This window comes from Globicephala melas, chromosome 1, assembly GCF_963455315.2.
Source record: "Globicephala melas chromosome 1, mGloMel1.2, whole genome shotgun sequence".
Lineage (NCBI taxonomy): Eukaryota > Metazoa > Chordata > Mammalia > Artiodactyla > Delphinidae > Globicephala > Globicephala melas.
In genome coordinates this window covers 80,142,022-80,169,027 of record NC_083314.1, presented here as the reverse complement: position 1 = coordinate 80,169,027, position 27,006 = coordinate 80,142,022, and the positions used below count along the sequence as shown (strand labels likewise).

At 38.2% G+C, this 27,006-nt stretch overlaps 1 long non-coding RNA gene across 2 annotated transcripts; it reads right to left on the bottom strand.

The window, feature by feature from the left end:
- Positions 1-21: 21 nt before the first annotated feature.
- On the bottom strand, positions 22-27,006 carry LOC115846985 (uncharacterized). 2 transcript variants are annotated; one of them, XR_009564180.1, is made up of 5 exons: positions 26,867-27,006; positions 26,303-26,339; positions 24,124-24,279; positions 17,260-17,322; positions 22-3,557 (listed from the first exon to the last, which is right to left on the bottom strand). It is a non-coding gene; the product is annotated as an uncharacterized lncRNA (long non-coding RNA). The 2 variants fall into 2 exon arrangements; XR_009564182.1 differs by lacking the exon at positions 26,303-26,339.

Here is a 27,006-nt window from a genome sequence, read left to right as displayed (position 1 = left end):
AAAATTTTTTCCCTCAAAAGATTTCCTTGTCCATCCGACTTCTCAACTATCTCTTAAATCTGATCACCTCCCTCCCTCCCCTTGCCTCTGCCCCAGACTAACTGCTAGGGATTGACGGTGCTTTTCCCTTGGAGACAAAAAAGCAGAGAGGGAAGTTTTTTTGTTTTGGGGTTTGTTTTTCTTTTACACAATTATTTTAAAAGAATAGCACCTGGTTATCCACAATATTTAGTTAAATTGAAAGCTATTGGAAGGCACATCACAGTCACATCCACTTACAAGCCATATCTTGAATTACAGAATTGTTTGAAGGTCAATTTTTAGCTGTTTGCCTTGAGTGCCAGAATTGCTTTTCATGGTTCTGTCCCTGCAGGTTCAGGCCACCAACCCTTCTCTCTTCAACTAATGCAACATTCTTCTAATTAGTCTCACTGATTCTACTGTTTCTCATTCTCCCTCTCCTATAATCCAACCCAATACAGCAATCAGTGATCTAAGATTTAAATCTCATAGTCATATCCCCATTGCCCTTGAGTTAAAGTCTACTTTCTTTAACACGGTTTACAAGGCCCTCCAGATCTGGATTCTTCAGCCCCAATCTCCCTCTCCCCACTCCCTTTGCTAGATGCCTCAGGGCCCCGCCCCCTGCTCTATACTCCAGCCGTATTGCATGTGCACTAAACTTTCTGTTTCCTGAACCATCAGTGCTCTCTCTGGCCTTAAACTCTTGTATCTGCTGCTTGCACTTTGGGGAGCACCCCACACACACACAACTGACTGCAGAGCAGCGACCAAAATATATGTGCTGCCACAGGCTTTCCTCTCTGAGGCATACACTTCTCCTGTTGGAACAAGTATCCTTTCGATTAAAAGTAATAAATCTCCTCTTGTTTAAGGAGCAGATGGTTAAGATTGTTGCTTTTGCTTTCAGCAATGCTCTTAAATGGGAAAGGAAACCTATAGGCATAGGCATAGAGTGAGAAGAGATCAAATATTAAGGCCAAGAACTAATTCCTAGCAGCCAGGCAGAAGTTCCAGGGGGGTCGCTCAAGTTCTTTACGTCAAGACCTCCACAAGAGCTCCACAAGGGCCCCTCTCGTCATAGACCCCAAGTTCTAGCAATGAACTCAAAGTTCATCCTCCAATGTGTGATGGCCAAGTTTACTCAGAAATCTGTGAATCACTTGGACTGCACTTCCCCTCCCACCTCCAACCTCCCAACCCTCACCCAGCTTCCATTTTGATGTTTAATAAGGGAACTTCCTGTGTGCACCTGCTCCAACAGAGATAACATTTAAAGGCTCATACTTGAACTGAACGATGTAAATATCCCCCAACAACATAGAACAGAGACCAGATTTTTCTGGTTCTTTTGTAATGTCCACACCATACCCATTCTTCAAAATCTGTCACACTTCCAGATAACACCAGGTAGCAATGAACTCTTCCCATGTGCACTTCAGCATATCTTGTCTTGAATTGTTCTCTGACAGCAATAGGCACTTTCAACAAGAGTCGAATGGAAAAATACCAAACTGGGAGTAAAATGATCTAGCTTCCAGTCAAAAATCTGCCACGAACTCCACGTAATCTCGAGCAAGTCAACTTTCCGGGCCTCAATGCTTCCTGCAGAATAAGGCTGAACCGCTTATCTCTAAGGATCTTCCACAGCCTATGGGTCAACGACTCTGAGCTCCTCAAAGTTCGGGAGCACAGGCCACATCCTTTCTCAGGGCTAGACACATAATAGGAGCTCTATTAATACTTGAATGAAAACCATTGATGAAAATGTTGCCTGGCCTCAGCCCTTCTATACCAAACCGACATGCCACAGATGATTGTGTCTTCCTTGAAGCACTCTCTCAAAGTCTACAAGTGAGTCTACAACTTCACTGATACAAATCTAACAACTTTTAATATCTTGTTCTACTGGAAAGTTATTCCTTAGCATAAACTTAAATCTCTCCAGATCAACCTTCAAGACAGCTGAGAATCATCAGCTTCAAATTTGTCTTATTTCCCCCACCCAAGGACTCCTTTTTGCTGCAGCACTTAGATTCTAGTTCAGAAAGCAAATACTAAAGCTGGGCCACTAATTTGTTAGGTTCAACTATTTGGCCCTACTGCCCAGACCCCCAGTGTTACCACTAAGCAAGCCAAGAGATTATGTGAATCACTGACTGACACTCAAAGGCAAAAGATAAACAAAAACAAACTCCTTTTCAGTAATTTCACTTAGAAAACCAAGTATAGTGGCAAAAAAAAAAAAACCCACCAAAAATAAAAAAGCCTAATATTTTAAGCTTTTGGGGATGTTGGGGGTGTAGAGTTCTGAAGAGCTGGTTTCCGAAGGGCACTGCATACCAGACAAAGTAGTACAAGAGCCTCCCGGCTGTTGTGTCAATGAAGCCTTTCAGGCCTTCCACACTACTTCACTTGTTCCCCTAAAGTAGCGGTTTCTGGAAGCTAAACTCTCAGCTGGCGAGAACAGTGAACCCTGTGCCATTTGTCTATCAACTTCTTTAAAAAGAAAAACCTCCTGTACAGCTGTCTTGTTTTGCATTTTCTATTCTGTACTTCAGTACACGTAATGACAAACAGAGGAGGCAAGGGGCTCTTTTAAAACTGTGAAGAAAGAAGAAATAAAACAGTGCCCAGAAGTCTCTGCTTCAGCTATTGGGAAAAGTTTGCCCATAGAAACGAGCACTAATTTAAAATAACAAAAAAAATTCAGTCCTGAGCACTAGGAATTAACAATAAGGCATACTTCAGGTTTGGGGGTACATAAGAAGAGGTACACAGTCCATGCCTCCTTTCTAACTTAAACAATATAGTCTTCCAAAATCTGAAGGTAAAAATCTTTTCACATGTGAATTTTATCTCAAAAGATAAACTTTAATAAATAAATAAATAAATAAACTCAGAAAATCTTTTCACACACAATCTACTCTATTGGCACTACCGTAGGAAAATAGTGCAGATAATTCAAAGTAGTAAATATTCCCCAAAGCATTTTTTTCCCAAAAACATTTTTTACCACACTTTTGTATACCCAATGTATGTTTTACAGAAAATGTATCTTTGTAATTTTATTTTTCTTAAAGTAATTGCTTAGTATAAGTAGTTTACACCACTTGAGCCCACACCCATTGACAGCATAAGAAAGCAGTTCAAAGAGTGCCTAAAAAGAATGGAAACTAAATGTTTTCCCCAAATAATATATTTTTTAGAATCCCAAAACACTACATGTTGAAAACTGGTGTTTAAAGGAATATTATTTTAAAAGAACTATCAACACTATCCATTAAAAAAAAAAAAAACTAGCAATGTCTTAACACATCAAGAACTGAAACAAACTGATAAAACCTGAGAAAATTACAAAGTATATAATAATATAAATAAATAAGAAATAACCGGGCTTCCCTGGTGGCGCAGTGGTTGAGAGTCCGCCTGCCGACGTGGGGGACACAGGTTCGTGCCCCCGTCCGGGAGGATCCCACATGCCGTGGAGCGGCTGGGCCCGTGAGCCATGGCTGCTGAGCCTGCGTGTGCGGAGCCTGTGCTCCGCAACGGGAGAGGCCACAACAGTGAGAGGCCCACGTACCGCAAAAAAACAAACAAACAAACAAACAAAACACAAAGAAATAACCATAAATATGAGGAATTGTTCGTACTTAATAGTAGTCATCAAAGAATTGATACTAAAACAATAAAATAACATTTTTTGTCTCCCAACTTAGCAAATGAAAAACAAATGAGACTACTTCAGTGCTATTGACTGCCATGAAATGGGCCTCACGCTGATGGGGACAATACTTCCAGTAAGCAATGTGTCAAAATATATCAGGAACCTTAAAAATGGTATACTCTTTAGCTTGGCAGCTCAACTTCCAGGAATTGGACCTAAGGAAAAAAACCTAAATACAAAAAAGAGTTGGTTCACAAAGATGGTCACTGAAGCATCAAATGGGCATGGCTGAACAAATGATGACACATCTCACTATTGTCAAGTAGGTATTTTAAATGAAATAGATGAACATTTTTAATGCTTGTGATATAATTTTAAGGAAAAAACCAAAATAAACAATTCTATTTCATGATCACAAGTCTTTTTAATGTTTTTAAAAGACTTAGAAGGAAATATACAGAAATAGTTGTCTTTAGAATTATGGATTCATGTTTTTCTTTTTTTATATTTTCAAAATTTTCAAAGGGTCCTTTTCATAATGGAACAAAACAAATTAAGCTTAACTTTAAAACATACTGTCTCTATAATGTGTAAATAATGCCAGTGTGACTGCTAGGATGAATATGAAGTTGTTTTTGAAATAACTAGTTATTTCATTTTAACTCAGAAGCCATGATGAACTCTCTCTCCTTCTGCATTTCTGGAACCATGAATTTAGTACTTTGGGAGTTTAGCACTTTAGGACTATAGTTTAAAATTTAACTAAATCTCTATACTAATATTACTTTCCCACTCGATTTCAAGCTTAATGAGAGCCAAGATCATATGGTTTTTACATAGTGAACCTACCACCCACTCCCCAGCTCTTCTGCATATAATCAGAACTTCATGATGATGACTGTTTCTCTAATTGGTAAAGAGCTAGTAAGTAGAGTTCAGCTAGCAAAATGATCAAATATAATTGAGACCAGTTACTATAATTGACAGGTAGTTACTAAAAATGCAGTATATTAATACTACTCTCGCCATATTAGGCAGACAAATAAGTGCCAGATGAACCTCAATTCAGAATGTGAACAAATAACCTCTTGGTCATTAAAACCAATCCATTTGAGACCTACTTAGTGGTTCTAGAGGACTTCACATTACCCCTGTATTTCTACAGGCCTGCCCTGGTCCTGGTCCATTTCTCAGAGTTTTAGAAACTCTCATTGGCCATCATCCCTGGCACTGCTCCCACAACCTCCAAAATCATAAAATTTTTACCTTTACCTGTGAGTCACCCAACAAATTGCATGACTTTGGACAACTTATGTGCTTTCAAGGTTTACATTCCCTCTTCTATAACTTAGAGCTACACTGTTCAGTTAAAGTAGCTATTAGCTACATGTGGCTATCGAGCACTTGAAATGTGCCTCCTGCAAACTCAGATATGCTGTAAGTGTAAAATACATATCACATTTTATAGACTTGGTATGAAAATATAATGTAAAATATCTTAACCATCTTTATATTGATTATATGTTTAAATGATAATATTTTGTTAATTAGGTTAAATAAAATATATTATTTAAATTAATTTCACCAATTTTTAAAAAACTTTTTAAACGTGGCTACTAGAAAATTTTAAAGTAAATAACGTGACTCAGGGGCTTCCCTGGTGGCACAGTGGTTAAGAATCCGTCCGCCAATGCAGGGGACACGGGTTCAAGCCCTGGTCTGAGAAGAACCCACATACCGCGGGGCAACTAAGCCTGTGCACCACAACTACTGAGCCTGTGCTCTAGAGCCTGCGAGCCACAACTACTGAGCCCGTGTGCTACAACTACTGAAGCCTGTGCGCTTAGAGCCCATGCCCTGCAACAAGAGAAGCCACTGCAATGAGAAGTCCTTGCACCACAATGAAGAGTAGCACCCGCTCTCCTCAACTAGAGAAAGCCCGCACACAGCAATGAAGACCCAACGTAGCCAAAACTAAATTAATTAATTCATTTTTAAAAAATTGGCTCACGTTATATTCCTATTATATGGCTTACCCTGAGGGACTACAGGACTTCAAAGACCCCTCCTCCTGGATTTGAACAGTCTTCCAGGGAATTCCCTGGCGGTCCAGTGGTTAGGACTCCACGCTTTCACTGCGGAGGGCACAAGTTCAATCCTTGGTGGGGGAACTAAGATCCTCAAGCCACATGACTTGGCAAAAAAATATATATATATATTCTTCCAAAATTTGTTTGGCTTCAAATCTCTGTTTTACCACTTAGTAGCTTTATAACCCTAGGCAGTTATTTAAACTCTCTGTGTTTAGTTTCCTCATTGGTAAAAATGGAGATGATGATAATGATAGTACCTAGCTCCTAGAGCTCTTATCAGTATATGGATTAAATGACTGTACACATGTAATGCACTTAGAACTGTGCCTAGCACTTACAGACTAGTGTTAGCTATTTTCATCATCATTATTATTCACCAAGGAGAGCAAAGTCACAAACTATGCCCTTACTGTTTAAAATACCTAGATGAAAACAGGAAACATCTTGTATAATTCCAAATATAGTGTTGCTTAATATTAAGGGATGTATTATAAATATCCAGGTAGTTCAATGAATTTCAAGCTTTAATTCAGATGGATTATGTTCTATATATCCATTCATTCAACTACTAAGTATTCCTTGGACATCTACTATGTGCTAGGCATTTTTACAAGTATAAACAAAACTAGACAAAAACTGCTGTCTTCATTGGGTTTACATTCTAGTAGAGGGCAGTAAAGCCAATGACCAATAAAGTCAATCTGAACTACTTGGGTTTTTTTAAGATCACATATTCTTGGATATTTAAAAGAGGCCTTAAGGGACTTCCCTGGTGGCGCAGTGGTTAAGAATCAGCCTGCCAATGCAGGGGACACGGGTTCGAGCCGTGGTCCGGGAAGGTCCCACGTGCCACGGAGAAACTAGGCCCGTGCACCACAACTACTGAGCCCGCAAGCCACAACTCCTGAGGCCCGCTCGCCTAGAGCCCGTGCTCTGCAGCAGGAGAAGCCACCGCAGTGAGGAGCCCACACACTGCAGCGAGGAGTGGTCCCCACTTGCCGCAACTAGAGAAAGCCCGCCCGCAGCAACGAAGACCCAACGCAGACAAAAATAAATAAAATAAATAAATTTATTTTTTTTAAAAGGCCTTAAAAGTAAGCTCAAAAATTATAAAAATTTTCCTAGTTTTTTCCCCATTCCCAGCACCCTTTCAAAAGAATGATAAACCTAATTAGTATTCTGTACCACTGCACCAATTAGTACCTACCCAGAGCTAAGGGGAAAGAAGCTACAACAAAGATGTGTTTAAGCTCATTACTTAAACCAAATGAAAGCGTAAGATTCAGAGAATTCTTTTCATATCTGTTTCAGAGTTTGAGAAAATATACAATCTGATGCAACAGATTATAGGATTTTGCACTTTTAAACTTAGATTTAATTGATGAGAGCAAAATATAAATAGGTGCCACCTAGCAATTCCATCCTATGTGTATACACTAGAGCAGAAAGCAGCAACCTTTTTCTATAATGGGTCAGAAGGTAAATATTTCAGTCTTTGCAGGCCATCTAATCTCTGTTGCAACTACTCACTGGGCCTGAAAACAGCCATAGACAATATATAAACAAATGAGCATGGCTGTTCCAATAAAATTTTATTTATGGACACTGAAACTTGAAGTTTCATGTGTCATAAAATATCAGTGTTTCTTTTTAAACTTTTAAAAGCCATTCAATAATGTAAAAACCATTCTTACCTTCTGGATCATACAAACACAGGTGGAAAGCCCTATGGACCAGGCCATAGTTTGCTGACTCCTGCCTTAGAGAACTCTCACACATGCACAAAAACAGCTACATATGAGAACATACATAACATCATTATGTGGATTAGCAAATAATTGGAAATAACCTAAATAACTATAATAGGAGGATGATAAATAATATTGGTATAACTGGAGATACTTGTATCAACATGGATAAATCTTATGAACATAACGTTGAAAGGGAAACACAAATTACAGTTTAGTTACATGCCATTTATAGAAAGTTTTTAAATATGCAAAAACTATATATTACTGTGCATATTTAGCATATATAATAAAACTATGAAGAAACAGATGGGATTGTTTAACATCAAAGTCATTTACCTGGGCACCTGAGCATGATGGCAGGGTGAGAGACAGGAAGAGAAGGATGCAATTGGAGAAGGGTGCACAGAAGGTTTCAATTGGACTGGTTCATAAATGTCCATTCTTTATACTGTGTTGTACACCTTGAATGTTTAATAATAAATAAAAAGGAATGTGTAGGTTTAATGTGAGTTTAGCAAATGGTTTGTCCTGTTTAGGGGAGGGAGGTTCAATTTTTATTAAAATACCTAAAATCTTAGGCTTCAGCCTGGATGTCTCACACTGAAAAGAGAAAATATTGTTTCATTCTTAAAAAGTGGACTGATCCTTAGGAAAAAAACAGAAAATGGTATTGCATTCTTCCATAGTTAACTAATGTAAATAACTTCAAACAAACTGGTTATTATTTACCTGTTTTGAAGATTCAAAGAGCTGATTCAGACTCTACCTCATTTAATGGGTTCAATCAGCTCTGCCTTTCTGCTGTTAGTCCCCCTGCCCCAGACACGTCCTCCACAGCATTACAATGATCCACATGCCCTAGGAATAGCGACTTTCCATCACCTTCTTTGACAGAGCAAATAGAAGTGTAGGTGGCAATGATAGTGTTTCTGTGTGTGAAAAACGTAGCGTGAATTTCCCCCTTTCTCTGGCAAAAGTTCACAGGGCATCATTTATAAAAAGAAGAAAAAAAAATGCTTGCTCTGCTTTTACTGATTTCAGAAAGAGTAGTCATTAAAACTGCCTTTTGGCCTAGAATTACTTAAACAGTTCTTTAAGGGTCTCCTAAAGTCAGTTATCTTCAAGTAACCTAAATCACGAGCTCCTCTTTAACTTCAAAGAAAGACCCCCAAAGTAAAGTAATATCAGTCACAACTGTTGGGCAGGTACTGCCCTCTAGTGCTTACACTTTTAGAATAAAATTTTTAAATACTGACATATCAAAGTCTGTCAAAAATTAGATAGCGTCCTCTTGACCAAAGATTTTTCAACTTCATACTATTGACATTTGAGGCCAATAAGTCTTTGCTGTGGGGGCAGCCCTGTCCAATGTTGGATGTTGAACAGCATCCCCAGCCTCTCTACCCACTAGATGCAGTAGCACCCCTACCTCAATTGTGGCAAACAAAAATGTCTCCAGGCATTGTTAAATGTCCCTTGGGGAGCAAAATCGGCCCTGGTTGAGAACTGCTAAAGGCTGTCCAAAACATTCATATTAGTCCTGAAAGTTATAAACAAAAAAAGTCTCTCTAGATTCATTCATTTGAGTGAAATAAAAGAAACTTTCATTTCTGCATGAAAAACAAAAATATAGAGAATTAAGATTTTCAGTTCTTCTCCCCACCCCCAAAATCTTGGCTGGTGGGAAACTCTTTACTCCGTTATGTTCCAGCTTCACTTCTTAGATCTATTCACTTCCTTTCAAAGTGCTTAGAAAATAAAGCTTGCACTTCTAGCTGAATATAGGGAACATGATTGGGAAAGGGTGGGGGGAGGTATGAGTGTCTGTACTGTGTTCTAGAAAAATTTAGAGGGTCAGGCAACAGAGAATCTGTACTGGTCGTAAACATAATATGAAAATTCTTATAAAATACCAGAGGATGTTTCAAATCTGGACTTAGGAAGTTTAATTAGGAGGGTTTATTCAGATCTGCTATGAATGACTTTTTCCTCATGTAAGTGCTTTATGTGTGTAAGTCCTGATTCTATGAATTTTAAAGCCTACAAATGACTGAGGACTAGATATTTTAAAAATAAAACGTAGTTTGGACTGACATTGAATGAAACTTCCTCCCCTCATCAAATTTCTCACTGGCCCAATTGGTTTTACTGGAGAAATAAACAAGAAATAAGAATCAATAAACAATTTTAATTCACTTATATAATTAAAAACATATCATTTTTATTAACACATTCAGATCTAATATTTTATTTATTGCTTAGTGAAATTGAAAGCATTAAAGCTCTACAATTGTCAAGCTCTTATTAGCAGAACCTTGGAATGGAAATCTATTTTAGCTGCACAGAGCAGTTTGTGATCACTCCTGACCTCTTAGAGGCTGTTGCTTTGCTGAACGTTCATATTGGTTTCATTCTACCCTCTCTAATTAAATTCAGTTAGAAAGTCTTCTAGTCATATAATAAAGCCAGGGACAAAGAGGTTTTAGGCTCTGATCTTTTAAAGGACAACCAAATGATTCAGAATGCATATTGTTTAAATACAATGTACATAGAAAAGTTAAAAACAACAACATAGAAAAGTTACATGACATGGATCAAAATAAAAAGCTAAAGGAAGGGATTTCCCTGCTGGCACAGTGGTTAAGAATCTGCCTGCCAATGCAGGGGATATGGGTTCGAGCCCTGGTCCGGGAAGACCCCACATGCCGTGGAGCAACTAAGCCCGTGCACCAAACTACTGAGCCCGCGTGCCACAACTACTGAAGCCTGCATACCTAGAGCCGGTGCTCTGCAACAAGAGAAGCCACCGCAATTAGAAGCCTGTGGGCAGAATAATCGCCCCACCTCTCCTCCGAAGTCCATGTCCTAATCCCCAGAACCTGTGAATATGCGACCTTACATGGCAAAAGGGATTTTGCTGGTATGATTACATTAACAATTTTGAGATGGGAAGCATATCCTAGATTATCTGGCTGAGCCAAATGCAATCACAGGGTCCTTATAAGTGAAAGAGGGAGACAGGAAAGTCAGAGGAGATAGAATGATGGAAGTGGAGGTCTCAGTGATGCAATAGCTGGCTTTGAAGACGAAGAGGCTACGTGCTGAGGAATGTGGGCCATGTCTAGAAGCTGGAAAAGGCAAGGAATGAATTCCCCACTAGAGCCTCCAGAAGGAACACAGCTCTGCCGACACCTTGATTTTATTCCCATAATACCCATTTCAGGCTTCTGACCTCCAGAACTATACAAAAAGTAATTTGTATTATTTAAAGTGACTAAGTTTGTGGTAATTTGTTGTAGCAGCACTAAGAAACTAATACAGGAACATTTCATTTCTCTTTTAGTACTTTTAATATCCTGTTAATTCAGAATTTCAGCATTTGAGTAATTACCTCTCATATTATTACCATGTTCATAATTTTTAAAGGTACAGGGGCTCTCTTTCTCTGGTTGCTAATAACTATCACATTTTACTAAAACATACTTGCTATTCACCTTTAATAACATGAATCTCAAGATTACAACCTGGAGGCTAGTACACATACAATGAGGAGAATCTGCTCTAGCACTGCAAGACAAATTTAGTGGACATGAAACACGCATTTAAATATGTGGCAATAGCTACCTATCGAATCTCAAGAGACAAAAAAAAAGTCCAGTAGCCCAACTACACTGGCTGTTAAACAAGTTGAAATTTGATTCATAAAATAGAATCTGACTTCAAAAGACAAAAATGGCAAAGTTAACAATGCTACTTTGATGTGACCCTTTAGCAGAAAGCTGACCTTTGTAGCAGTTGTTATAAACAAGTTAAGTCATTGTAGGAGAGAACTGAGCTTGATATATTATGAAAAATAGGCCTATCCCTTTCATGTAGGTAGAGAGAACTGGCTGAAATTTTATTCTCATCTCATTTCACTAGTATTTTAACAGTGAAAGCTGTCACTGTGGAGGCTCATCACACAGCACCTGTGGTGCCTCATTTTGATATAGTAATTCCCAATAATCCTTTTGATGGCAAGCATCCACAAACTCTTCCTTTTCATGGAGAAGTATTATTCAGACACTCTTTAAGGAATTATAATTACAATCTTTAAGGGTTACAATACCTTCAAATAACTAAACAATGGCATATACTCCCAGAAGAAAACAACTTTCCTACCTTTGCCAACCCACTGACAAATTTGGAAAAGATACAATTCCAAACAACGTTCATTACTGCTTATGATTTTGACTCTTGAAACTTTATGAAGAAAACTCTGTATACAGATTATTTTCTCATCTTTTCCAAAGTACTTATGAAAAACAAGAATTTTTAATCCAGATGCTGTTTCCTAAATTGGCCAAAAGGTATATTCCTTGATTTGAAATGGAAGAAATTATTTTAGCTTAGCACTTGTTGTTTAAGAAAGTAAGCTTCAGAAATTCTCTTGCTTCATCTCCTCCTGTTAGGTTTCAATATCATCTGGTGATTTAAACTTTTAAAATAGTGTCTACAGAGTAAATTAATTCATTACAGAACATCTTCTTTATTTTCACCTGGCATCACTTTGGGCATCAAGGTGTCCTTTGTACTAAGCAGTTTAATCTGAATTGGCAATATATGGATTACATATATATATAGTAATTTGGAGATTTTACTGTATTTCTCTTATGGAATGCTTTATACAATTTATTTTTTCTCCTTCTGTGATATGGTAAAATGCCTCTAGAGAACTTTATGGTTTATGTAACATAAAATTACATAAAAGTGCAACAAGTAAAGTATGAGTTTAAGGAAAAATATTTCAAGTAAACTCTAGCTATTTTTAACCTATACTTGAAATTTTTCCCTTCTTGCACTTCTGTAATGAGGCAACTGATAACTAAGGAATTCTAAAAATCTAAACAAGCATTACAAACAAGGCACTGCTGCAAAAGGTGGAAGATGCAAAGACAATTCCTGCCTTCCAGGAGTTTTCATTTTGGTGGGGACCAGAAGAATGATGATAAGAGACTAACAGCCACATCATGTGGGACCTCTAGACAAGCAGTCCAAGGATATGTTAGAGAAAGACTGAATCCAGAGGGATCCATAAAAGAAACTGCCCTGACAATGGATAGGATCTTAGTGAATAGAGATGGGGGACATTCCAAGCAAAGGGGAAAGTGTGACCAAAACCAGAGAGATACGGTATACTGTTTTCCAAGGGGTGCTGTAACAAAGTACCACAAATTAAGCGGCTTGACATAACAAAAATCTATTCTCCCATAGTTCTGAACGATAAATATAAAAAATCAAGGTGTTATCAAGGCCATGCTCTCTCTAAAGGCTTTAGAGGAGAATTTTCCTTGCCTCTTCCTAGCGTCTCATGGTTGCCTGAAATCCTTGGTGCTCCCTGGCTTATAGACACATCAGTCCAATCTCTGCCTCCATCATCACATTCTCCTGTGTGTGTCTCTCTTCACATGACTGTCTTCCATGTGTGTCTGTGTCTCTTCTCCTATTCTTACAAGCATACCAATCATATGGGATTCGGGCCCACCCTAATCCAGGATGACCTCGTCTTAACTACATCTACAAAGATTACATCTACAGAGACTCTATTACCGAATAAGATCACATTCACAGGTACTGGGGGTTAGGACTTGGACATGTGTTTTGGGGGGACACAATTCAACCCACAACATATGGTAATGAGAAGTTCAATGTGGCTAGAAAGTAGACTACATCTTGGGGAAGAATGAAAATAACACAGGAAAGAGTTGTAGAAGACCTTGATGAATAAGCAATGGGTTGTGCCACAGAATTGTTTTTTCGTAAATTTATTTATTTTTTTTTATTTTTTAGTTTTTTGGCCACGCCGTGCAGCTTGCAGGATCTTAGTTTGCCAACCAGGGATTGAACCCAGGCCCCGGCAATGAAAGCCCAGTATCTTAACCACTGGACCACCAGGGAATTCCCCCGCAGAATATTTTTAGGTAAAAGAGCATTACTAATGAAACTATCCATTTGGGAAAATTAAGTTGTCATTATTATGTAAAACTCATGTGAGAAAAAGACACAATAACATGCAGAGAGTTACTTTAGGAATAGAATATGTTTGTGATGCCTCAAATAAAATGGTCTCATAAGGTTTATAAAGAATAGGACATACAAGAGAGACTGGTTATAGGAGATAAGAAATGAGGTAAGACAGAATTTGAGGACTCGGAGAATAGTGGTACGATTATTATCATTAGTATGTTAGTTGTATTGCATTTTAACACCAGTTCTCTGACACTAACTGGGTGTCCTACAATTCGACTCTGACACTATCTACTGAGAGTTAGTGCAGACCCCACAAGTTAAGGGCAAAGTCCTTCACAAGATTGCCCCCATTTCAGACACCAGCCACCTGCACATCTGCTGACTACAAATTCTCAGGTTTCTTACAACCCCTCAGGTTTGATAATTTGCCAGAACAACTCACTGAATTCACTGAAAGCACTGTAGTTACAATTAAAAGTTTATTATAAAAAATACCATTCAGGAATAGCTAAATGGAAGAGAAACATAGGACAAGGTCTGGGGTGGGGGACGGAAGGAGGGGGACACATGCCTTCTCCTTATGCAATCCAGTGCATCACCATCCTGGCACATTAATGTGTCTATGAATCAGGAAGCTCCACGGAGCCTCAGATCCAGAATATTTATTGGGGTTTCACTGCATAGGTATGATTGACTAAATCACTGGCCACGTGACTGAATCCAATTTCCAGTCCCTCTCCCCTCCCAGGAGGTTGGGAGTGGGGGTTAGGGGAGTGGGGTTGAAAGTTCCAATCCTTTAATCATGTGCTAGGTCTTTCTGGTATGGCCAGTCCCTCACTTGAAACTATCTAAGGCCCCACCAAGAGTCATTTCATTAGCATAAATTCAGGTATGGTAGAAAGGGGCTTGTAATGAATAACAAAAGATACTCAGGAAATTCCAAGTTGTTGAAGCTTGTGCCAGGAACTGGCAACAAAGACTAGATATATTCTTTATTTTATTACATGCATATTAATAACAAATATTTATTAAGGACTTGATCTGCAACAGGTACATTTAACTCTCACAAAGCCTTATTATTATCATCTCCATTTTACAAATGAGGAAATTAAGTCTCAGGGATCATATGAGCCCCAACTTCATAACACTAGTAAATGGTAAAGATTCGAAGTCAGTTCAGTTTACTCCAGAGCCCATGCTGGTAACAACAATGCATACTTCCTTACTGTGTACCCTTGGGCAAATCACTTTACCTCTCCAGACTATCTAGTAAAATGAAGAGGCTATGATTACCAATGCTCCTTTCAACTCCAGTGTTTCCCTTTTTCATTTAAATTATTTCAAAACACCATAATATCCTACTTATGAGTAAAGAATAATTTACGATTACTCTGTTGTTGGACATTTAGGCTGCTTCCAGTTTTTCCTTAATATAATTAACCCTGCAGTGAACATCCCAGTGCACTCACTATCTGCTTTACAGATTATTTCCTTAGAATAAATTATTAGAAATAATCCTATCTAAATATATTTCAGTAATAAGGATTTTTTTTAATTTTGTTAATCTAATGAGAATTTTAAATTATCATTTTAATATACCTGCTTTTAAAAAGCAATATTATGCTATAATAGGAATTTAGGGAAAAAATAACACATTTTTTTTTAACTTGATTTCTTTAAAAATTTTTATCACTAATTTTTTAATATCAGGTCTACGTCTTCTTATCTTCATAAAATTACATTTGTCAATGATAATAACAATTCATAAGAAGAGAAGATAACACATTATATTACACCTGATTACTTTTAAATTGTAACATCTTATTCACAGATGTATCCCTAGGGCTTAGAACACAGAAATCAATAAGTACTTATTGAATGGATAAACTTGTCTTGGTCTTTTTGTTTATTCTTTTAGACTAACTTTATAAAAAATTTTCAGTTCCTTCAGTTCCCCCCTAAAAAACCTCCATAAGGAATTTAAATGGGAATTGTATTGAATTTTTAAGTTGATTTAAGATGGTGTGAAATCTTCAAAATGTTTAGGGTTTCCATCCAAAACTTAGCATGCCTCTCCTTTCATTCAGTGGTGAAAAACTAAGGGTGTTTCTATTAAAGGGTGTTTCCAATATTTTTTCTCTCTGGTAATAATTTGATAGTTTGGATTATATAGGTCAAACACATTCCTCAATAAAAGCATGCCTATGAATTTTATTTGTTGATATAGTGAATGAGATATTTTTCATTACATTTTCTACCTAATTATTGCCAGAATAGTAGAGTGATTTTTTTTTCCTGAACTACTTTATTAATTCAAATGTTCAGTTTAACATAAAAATTCTATCATCTATTTCCCCCTAGGATTTAAACCACTTATTTATTTACTATCTTATTGCATGAGTCAGAAATTTCAAAACAATTTTAAATTATAGTGAGAGACTAAATATAAAAATGGATAATGGCCAGACCATATAGAAAATAGAAACCTGACCCACCAGCTGCACCCACCTGCCCAGGAAACCAACCCCTTATCTACAATAAACAACCCAGGAAGCCAGCCTGCTATGTCAGACTTGCAGGAAGCCAGGCTGCTATCTATAGTGACAATCCAAGTAGCTAAACAATAACTTCTCTAACAAATGGCTCAAAATGGCCAGGACTTCATTAATAACTGACAGCTTCCCTAATTTTGGTCCCCACTTCCAATGTGGAACCAACCATAGAAAGCCAAATATGCACCCCTAACCAATCACATAGGATGCCCCATTTCTAGTTAGCCTGCCTACAAGCTTCTCCACGCCAGCAGCCTCCAAGCAGCGCACACCTGAAGCCTTCCCTTTTTCCACTATGAAGCTTTCCCATTTCTGCACCTGATTTTGAGTCATTGACAAAACTCAGGTAACAGAGGCTGATTCCTTTGCTATAGCAAGCTCAGAATAAATAGCCTTTGCTTTTCTCATTTGGTTGGTCTTCATTTATTTGCACAGGCAATAGCGGGCTTCCTTAATTTTGCTCCTCATCTTAATGGAAACATCCTTAATTTTTTTTGCCATTAAGAATAATACTGTTATTTTAAGAATGGATAAACAACCAGGCCCTATTGCATAGCACAGGGAAATATATTCAATTTCCTGTGATAAACCGTAATGGAAAAGAATATAAAAAAGAACGTATGTATATGTATAACTGAATCACTTCGCTCTACAGCAGAAATTAACACACCATTGTAAATCAACTATACTTCAATTAAAAAAAGAAAGAAAGAAAGAATACTGTTATTTTGAAAAATATTTTTATCATGTTGAGGTATCCTTCTATTCCATTCCTAATAAGTACTTAAAATAGAATGTTTACTTTTTATCAGATATCTTTTCAGCATCTGAAAAGATCTTGGATTTTTCATTTTCTATGTTTTAAGATTAGATTTCTTATTATTAAGCCATCCTCAAATTTCTGAGATAAGCATTTCTCAGTTGTGATTAATTATTCTTTCAATATATTTTAATATTTATTTGCTTGTCTTTTTATTTAAGATTCGCAGTCTATATTTATAGGCAAGACTCATTTTTAGTATTCAGTACTAATCTTACTAGTTTTATTTTCCAATGGATAATTTTATTTTCAGACTGAGAGGGCATCTTTTAGGTACTTAAAAAAGATGAACCAGAATGTTAGCAGCCACCTATAATTATAAAGGAATAATAAACAAATGCCTCACCTTCAAAAGTATAACAACATGGGGCTTCCCTGGAAGTCCAGTGGTTAAGACTCCAGGCTTCCACTGCTCGGGGAGTGGTTTCGATGCCACAGGCCAAGCGGCACAGCCCAAAAAAAAAAAGAGTATAACAACAATTCAAATGTATTCAAAAGTGAGGTGAAAATAAACCTACTTGCAAATATCCACTTTAATTAAATAGAAAACCATTATTTTAAGCATTGTCTTTATTGGAAAATTCTCTACTGTAAAGAACCATAGTACTCAAGCTAGACAGAAAAGTCTATTGATATTACAGACAAAACTTAAGACTTCTCAGAAATAAGAATAGTAAATACATAAAATAATGCTTTCTTTTAACGTTAACCTGTTCCTGTATTAAACGAGAGTATATGTTTTGCATATCAAATTAATATATGTTTGGGCTCCCCTGGTGGCACAGTGGTTAAGAATCCGCCTGCCAATTCAGGGGACACGGGTGCAAGCCCTGGTCCCGGAAGATCCCACGTGCCACAGAGCAGCTAAGCCTGTGCGCCACAACTACTGAGCCTGCACTCTGGACCCCGTGAGCCACAACTACTGAAGCCCGCGTGCTAGAGCCCGTGCTCCGCAACAAGAGAAGCCACCGCAATGAGAAGCCCGTGCACCGCAACGAAGAGTAGCCCCCGCTCGCTACAACTAGAGAAAGCCCGTACACAGCAACGGGACCCAACACAGCCAAAAATAAATAAATAAAATAAATTAATTTTTAAAAAAATTAATATATGCTTAAAATCTGACTTCATGAAGTTTACTATCCTGCTGTTAATGATATTAATATTTTTAAATAATTAGACATAAGTAAAATATAACCATAAAAATTTAATATCTGCTAAAAAGGAGATATCAAAAATCACTGGCAAAGGGATAGATGATTCAATAATAAATAGTGCTGGAAAAACTAACAATTTGGGAGCATGGAGAGACAAAAAAGAGTGTCCAAAGAATGGGCCCAGGGGCTCCCCCAGGGTTGCCTGACAATGAGCTGGCTGGTATCTGGAGGTGCCTGATCTCACCTTCCTCCAAAGTCTCCAAGTGCTGGACAGCTAGTGTTTCCAGCAGCTCCCGAAAGAGCTGGCACCCAAGCTCAGGTTATTTGACACCCAAATTCAGCTCCACTCTCAGCCCACTCCCATGTTTGACCACAGCACACCTGGTGCACTCAAGCAAGTACACCACTCTCCTGGAGAGTGAGTGCATGGCCCCTTGCATCCTCCTGAACCTTCTATTTATGAATTCCTGCTTGAACCAAATAATACTTGGTGTTGATTGCCTGAGCCCTTTGCTTGAGGAAATGGGTTTAAACCCTGACCTCACATTATGCACCAAGACTAATTCTGTAAGGTAAACAAAATAAAGTCAGTAAAATAAAGTTAACAACAACAACAACAAAGGTTAATAAAAATAAATCAAGACAATGAAAAGCTAGAATAAAGTAGAATTAAATGATTTTCAAATCTCTGGAGGGTGAGGCAAATTTCTAGGTTTCATAAGAAGAAGATAAATCACAAATAAAAACACTAATTGATTTACTACTTACTACATAAATATTTTAAACATTCATATAACAACAAAAAGACAAAGAGAAGAAATATTTCATCTAATATGACAAAAGGTTAAAATCCCTATTACATAAAAAATTAATACAATTGATTTTTTTAAATCAAATCATTGAAGCCTAATTGATAAAGGTTATAAACAATCTACAAAGGACCATGCAACCAGTAACCAAAAAAATGCAAATGAAAGCAACAACAAGGTACCATTTTAACCTACTTTTCCTCCTACTTTTCTGACAGCTCCTTCTTAGGCTCTTTTGCTCTTCATCTCCCCAACCTCTGTATGTTGAAGTGCTCTAGGAATTCAATAGTATTTAGACTCATTACCTAATGACCTCAACCAGTCTCATGGCTTTACATAGCACCTATTTATCACTGATTCCCAAAATTTATATCTCCAATTCAGACTGGAATATCCAGCTGCCTACTTGCCATCTCCACTTGAATTTTTAACAACAGATTCAAACTTAATGCAAATATATCTCATTCTGTACTACTGATAATGCCCCTCTCTCCCAAACCAGATTCTCCTGCAGTCTTCTCCTTCTCAGTTGATGGCAACTCCATTCTTCCTGTTGCTCAGGCCACAAATCTTGGTACCATCTTGACTCCTCTCTCTCATATGCCACATCTCAGCAGTCAGCAATTTCTGTCAGCTCCACCTCCAAAATACACCCAGAATTCAATTCACTTCCCCCACCCCCACCAGGATCCAAGCCACCATCATCTTTCACCTGGATTATTGCAATAACCTCTTAACTGGTGTGCTGGCTTCTGTCCTTGCCCCTCTTCCTCTGTTCTCAGGAGAGTAGCCATAGTGAACCTGTTAAAACCTAACGCAGATGCTCTCACTCCTTTGCTCAACTCTCCAATAGTTGCCCATTCCCATTCAAAGTAAAATCCAAAGACTTTACAAGCCCTACATGATCTATTCCCTTCTTACCCTACCTCATCCCTTATCGCCATGACTCCATCTAATATTGCTATCCCTCTTGCTTACCTTCTTCTAGCCATGTGACTTTGGTGTCCCTCTAACCACACAAGCCATGCTCCTACCACAGAGCCTTTGCATTTGCTATTCTTTATCTGGAATGCTCTTACCAAGATATCAAATCGCTCACTTTCTAATTTCCTTTGGGTCTTTACTAAAAATTTGCCTTTATTTTCCTCCTCCCCTTTCCTTCATTTCCTGGCAATTCAGTCTTAAAGGTATTCAGTGGGGGCAGAACAAGGTACACTGGCCCATAGTGGTGTGTCAGAGCCAAGCAGGACCAACAGGGCACCCATGCAGAGGGGTGGCCTGGCATATGGGGTGTCAGATCTGAGCAGGGTGAAGACATGCTTACATGGAGTGGTGGAGCCCATATTGAGCCCATACTCAGTCAGAAGGGCATCGAGGCAGGGGAAAGGGTGGCAGCGGAAGAAGAGATTATTTATACACAGAGGGTTTGATCAAATAAGTAAATACATTGAGGATAAAGACAGTTAATTTCCCACTAATACAGTATAGAGGTACAAAGATGGAAAGGGATAAAACTAGAATGAAAACTGAAGTGTTGGATTGAAATTGAAGTGAACTCATGGTTTTCAATACAGTTATAGTATAAATATAGTATAAATAATAAACATAGTATAAATAAATATATGTATATATTGTTTATATATATGTATATGTATACATACAAAAATATTCTCGGTCCACTGAAAGTACCTGGAAGGAGCAAAATGCCAATAGCAATGAGCATACCTAGCGCACAGAGTGTGGCTTCAAGATAGCATTCTCAAGGGCTCCTTGGAGAAATGCCTGATTCCAGGGTTGGGGCAGGAAAGTACAAGATAAGCCTGGAACATCTTGGTATGCCAGAAAGCAAGGACATGTTCAAAGAATGATCGGGACATGATGAAAAGACACAGAAGCTTAGCTTGAAATGTTCCAACGGGAAAATGTGAAAATAGTTTTACCACCAAAATAATGATACTAGCTCACTGATTAAAACAGGAAACTATGAGCTCATATAGACATAGACAAATAAACTGAAAATTTGATGAGAAATGTCATCAAGTATCTCCCCACAAAACACTTAATTACAAAGAGAAGACGACTAACTTTAAAGTGGCGAAGTTTGGAAGACACCATTTAAATCAAGTGATCAAAGTAAACAGTATCAGTAACGGGCCAAATAGAAATTATGTGCCATCTGATAAGATACAACAAGAATACAGCATTGCTTCTGTGATATTCCTGCCAAAAATGTATAACCTTAAGTCTAATCATAAGGAAACAGCAGACAACCTAAATTAAGGGCTATTCTACAAAATAAGTGGCCTGAAATTTTCAACAGTGTCAAAGTCATAAAAGTTGAAGAAACACTGAGAAACTGTTTCAAACTGAAGGAGACTAAAGAGACAAGATAACTAAATGTAACAAGTCATAACGGAGAACTGGATCTTTTTGCTATGAAGGGCATTATTGAGACAACTGACAAAATTTGATGGGGGGGTAGGGATGAGGATAAGACAGTAATAATGTATCAGGGTTAATATCCTTATTTTGATGGTTACATTTTGGTTAAGTAAAAAAACGTCTTGGGCTTCCCTGGTGACACAGTGGTTGAGAGTCCACCTGCCGATGCAGGGGACACGGGTTCGTGCCCCGGTCCGGGAAGATCCCATATGCTGCAGAGTGGCTGGGCCCGTGAGCCATGGCCACTGAGCCTACGCGTCCGGAAGCTGTGCTCTGCAATGGGAGAGGCCATAACAGGGAGAGGCCCGCGTACCGCAAAAAAAAAACAAAACAAAAAAAGTCTTTGTTTATAGGAAAGACACCCTGAAATATTTGGGGAAGGTGGAACATTATATAGGTAAGTCACTGACTTTCAAATGGTTCAGGAAAAAAAAGGTTTTGCTACTATGCTTGCAAGTTTTCTGTAGGTTTGTGATTTAAATTTAAAACATTTTTTAGAATTTTGTCACTTATTCAAATGAAACCTTTACTAGCCACTCTAAAATGCTCACCCCAATGACACTTCACGTTCTCCTTCCTGCTTTAGTTTTCCCCTTTAGCACACATATTTCATTTATTTATCTAGTTGACTGTTTCACCCAGGAGGATCTATGAGGGCAGGAATTTTTGTCTGTTTTATTTACTGCTGTGTCATGAGTGCTTAGAACATTGCTGGAACACAGCAAGTGCTCAATAAATAATGAAAAAATAAATGGATAAGCCTGTTAAATAAATGTTTGAAGAAAGATATAACCATTACAAGGATGGGTGAAATAAAACTGTTACTCTCATCATCAATGATAGTTTGTTAAAAATCCTTTTGGAATTGAAAGTCATAAAAATATTAATATCCTTTAACCTATAAATTCCACTTCTGGGAATTTATTCTAAGGAACTATCCTAAAATATGGGGAAGTAATCACAATGTCAAGGTGTTCACTAGAGTGAAAAACAATAATAAAGGAGAGAGAGAGATAAATATTCAAAAAGCATTGGATAAAGTATGCCATACCCACAGATTAAAATTCTATTTCAAATCCCGCCATCCTCTGAGCCACCTCTCGCAGTCAGCGCGTCCCAGCGCATTCCCTCCGTGCCCCTCCATCTGTACCCACATTTACACCTCCACACATACCCGAAGCCACAAAGTATACTCTGCGCGCTCCAACTGCACTCTGTTTTTACCTTCCTGGGAAACCCCACACTCAACCCACCTGGACCAGGCCCTGGCCCTCGCCCCAGCCTGCAGCCGTCCCCTATGCTGTTGAAAAGAGAACATTTCTGGATGGAGGGGCTTGGGTAAATGGGCCAGTTTCCCCATCGCAGGGTGCTGGCAGTTGGGCTGGGTCCGAGAGACCGGTGCCCTGAGTCTGTTCTTCAGGGGAGAGGCTCCAGGTACAGGCAGCGATGGTCTCCTGAGACGAATTCTAGACACCTCACTACTGCTGGGAGGAACAACCGGCCCCAACGATGTGCGTTCGGGTTGCTTTGGCCTTGGACCTTGGGGCCCCATGGTTCCTGGCCAGGGGCTCACGTCACAGCCCCAGAAGAGACTTGCGCCCCTTGCGTGTTCAGTTCACTCCCCCGTTCTGGCCTCCGGCTGTCCTGCCCCTGCACAGCGTCGGAGCCAGAGCCCTGTCCCGGACACCTGGCCACAGGCCCTGAGCCAAGGCGGCGCTGCACTGTGACTCTGAGTAGGAGGGAAGGCACTGAGGAGGACTGGGGTTTGCTTAATAGGTGGGATGAGCCACACTCCTCACGGAGGAGTCTGGGACAAGGGGCCTCCAACACTGGGGCACCCAGGTGTAAAAGAAAAAACAATTAATATATTAATTTAAAATAAGGTTATAGGTATAAAGTTTCAATTATGCAAGATGAAAAAGTTCTACAGACCTGCTGTACAACATTGTGTTTATAGTTAACAATGTAGTTAAATTTTAGTTAAAATTTTGTTAAGAGGGTAGATCTCATGTTGGTTTTTTATCACAATAAGAAAAAGGCTATAAAATATATATAACTACATGTAAAGGATGTTTTAAAAAATCTATCATGCCAATCTGTGTATGAGTACAGATATGGAATTAATAAACACATTAAAAAATTCTATTTCATTTGAAATTCCATTTGTTTTGAAATTTCATTTCATTTGAAATTCTGAAAATGCGGGAAACTGCTTTTTTTAATGTATTATTACATGAAGGGAAAAAACAAACAGAATATAGATTTACAGTCTATTAGTCCAACTAAATAAAAATATGCACTTTAATAAGCAATTATTGTATTGGGGCAAATTTTGTTCTTCTCTATTTTCCAAATTGTTAGTAATATGGTTGTAATTTACATTCTTAAAATACATCTATAATAAATTTATATTTACTTTTAGAAAACACATCATGGATGAAATTAGCTAGATATAGAAAGTATTAACCCCATGAAAGAATAACTGTTTGGCTGAAGAGATTAGGAACATACAAACCAAATATTGACTAGTCTGCATTCAAATATGACTAAATATAAAAGAGGTAAAAAAAATTTAAACCTGTTTGAATAAAATGTTAATAGAAAAAAGTGATTTACATAAACTCAAAAGAAGAATTTGGCAGTATCAGTGTATTACTGCTGATGCAAGACATGTTAAATGCAACAAACTCTAAAACCACCAAAAAGGTACACTCTACTGGATCAGGGTAGGTTCATCATGCTTGTCAGGCCAATAAAGTATCCTTCAAAACTATCCAGCACCCCCCGTTCTGATTCCATGCTCACCAGAGAGTCTTCTGATTATTATCTTGGCCTCCCGGTTAACTTCTTCTAGGAAAGGCATATCCTAGACCTTCACATAGCCACATGAGTACTTGAAATAGGGCTAATCTGAATTGACATGTGCTGTAGGTATAAAATCCACCCCTGATTTTGAAGACTCTGTATGAAAAAACAAATAAATAAACTACCTCAGTAATAATTTTCTTGATTACCTGTTGAAATTATAACATTTTGGATAAGTTGGGTTAAATAAAATATGCTGTTAAAATTAATTTTACCTGTTTCTTTTTATTTTTTTAATATGGCTAAAAAGAAAATTTTAAATTACTTTTGGGGCTCACATTTGTGGATATTATTATATTCCTATTGAACAAGAACACTGAACAAGAATACTGCAGTTGGGACTTCCCTGGCAGTCCAGTGGTTAAGACTTCACCTTCCAATGCAGGGGGTGTGGATTCAATCCCTGGTTGGGGAGCTAAATCCCACATGCCTTGCGGCCAAAAAAACAAAACATAAAACAGAAGCAATACGGTAACAAATTCAATAAAGACTTTAAAAATGGTCCACATCAAAAAAATCTAAAAAAAAATAAAAGAACACCACAGTCAATGTAATTATACCATCTCCCTATAAAGCAATAAATTGACCCTCTGGTTTAGACATTAGCCTCTTGTGAGTTTTCATGGCACAAGCCTGTCCCTCACAGGCTGATCAACTTTGCGTTGACAAAATTAAGCCATGCTAAATGGAAGATGAGACCTTCACTGAAGTGAGCAAGTCAAGGTTCTGGCATCCTCTGAGCTTCCTGGGCACAAGCTGTCAGCTCAGTCATTTCTCTACCTTCCATCATTTTCTCTCTCAGTTCATAATCTTGTGTTTAGACTGTGTTTTTCAAAGGATAGGGTTGTGTATTATTTATCTTTGTTTTCCTAGCACTTAGGTGCTTTAAACAAAGATATTAAAAAGTTTGTTAAATGAACATTTTTCTACATGCTTTGCCTTTGATCATAGCTACAGGCCTCCTTGCCTTGAAATACTGTGCATAACCTCCTCACTTCTTCATCCGTTAACTGCCACTTATAAAGATTGAACACATAAAAACCTGAAACTGAACTTATACAGTCACGTGAGCTAAAAACAATAATATCTAATGTGGAGTGAAAGCTTCATAAGCACCACAGCACACTATATTATCAAGGACAGAGCCTTAGAGACAGACTACAGAATTGATATTTCATCATTATGCAATGACCTACATTATATGACCTCTTATTTGTCCCTGAACTCCAACAGCAACCTGAGGCTAATATAAAACAGTGGTGGAAGGGAAAACAGATGACACAAAAAGAAAAGGAGGTTTATTATGGGATCAGTGTAATGATTTGGCTTCATAACATAGACCAGATGGCAATAGCCCCTTTCTCAGCAGGTGGCTTCTCAATGTCCTATGGGTTGTAAAAAACAAATTCACTATCAACCTCCTCTGCTAATAATTATTTCTGAGTACTGTGGCAGTATCAAAACCATGGTGAAAACACACACAATCCCTCAACACAAGGAGAACTAAATAAATAAACTTCTAAATATTTACTTCTGACAAAAGGAAAATCCTCTTCTGAGAAATGCTGTTACCTAACAGATCTTGGCTTCTAAAAAGCCAGGTATGTTCTCATCTTTTATTTTAAATGAAGAAGATGGCCTTTGTTTTACCCAATTTTTTGGCTGTTTTGCAAAAGCCATTGAAAATGCTTGAGAAAGGATTGGCATCAGTTTTACTGAGGTTTAATATTTATAGTTGCTAATTCTGTAAAATCATGAACGCTTTTTCTTTTTTTTTTCTTCACCACGCGGCTTGTGGGCTCCTAATTCCCCCACCTGGGATGGAACCCGTGCCCTCTGCAATGAAAGGGTGGTGTCCCAACCAGTGGACTGCCAGGGAATTCCCCATCCTTTAATATTTTTATAAAAATTGGGTATACAAGAATTCGTTTGCCTTCATTTTCCATACCTCCAAAGAAACCTTTCTGGTGTACAAGACAAACTGAATCAAATAGTCTCTGAAAGGTGACTTACCGATTCCAATAAAAAGTATAATTTGATGACAATTTCTCTTCAATAGTTTGAGACACTTCTAACAAACTACAATTCAGTTGCCTTAACTAAAAGCCTGCAAACTGACCTTTACAAAATTTTCCCAGTAGAAGCGTTCTTTCATTCTAGGAGAGAGAAAAGATCGTACATATGTTACAGCTCTTTATCATTTTACATATGGGCTGAGCGGCATCTTTTAGTGACTTCCCTCCAGATAGTTGGTTGCTCTAGTATTTTCCAGAATTGATTCGTCCTTAGGTACCGACTTGACTGAACTATTAAGGCTCACATCAATCCAGAAATTCTGGCTTTAAGATAGGGAAAATGGGAATAGGAACCGCAGAGCTGGCTAACTCCTAGGGACAAGAAGCAAAGTTCACCACCAAACGAAGGTCACTCAAGTGCAAACTTGAAGCAGAAAGGCACAAGGAGAGGGAGAAACAAAGTGGCCTCAGCTCGAATCGCATTTAGAGATCTAGAAAACAGACATAACACATCTCAGTTTATAGTCGTTAAATCGGATGATATTCGTGAATGTGGGACTAAGAATCATGCAATATTTGAAAAGTAGAAAGGAAACAGAAGCTCTGTAAACCGTTAAGCGAGGGCTGTAAAACGTGAGTAAAGAAAAGGAAGGTCGTAAGGACCCCACCTTCCGGGAGAGTTCCAGTCCGCGTTAGCTGGCGGACTCAGGAAGAGGAGGAAGAAGAGGAGGGAACACTTCAGCGGGACCCTTGGCGCCCACGCTCCCGGCGCGACTCGGAGCAACTCGCTGACGCATGCGCAACTCCC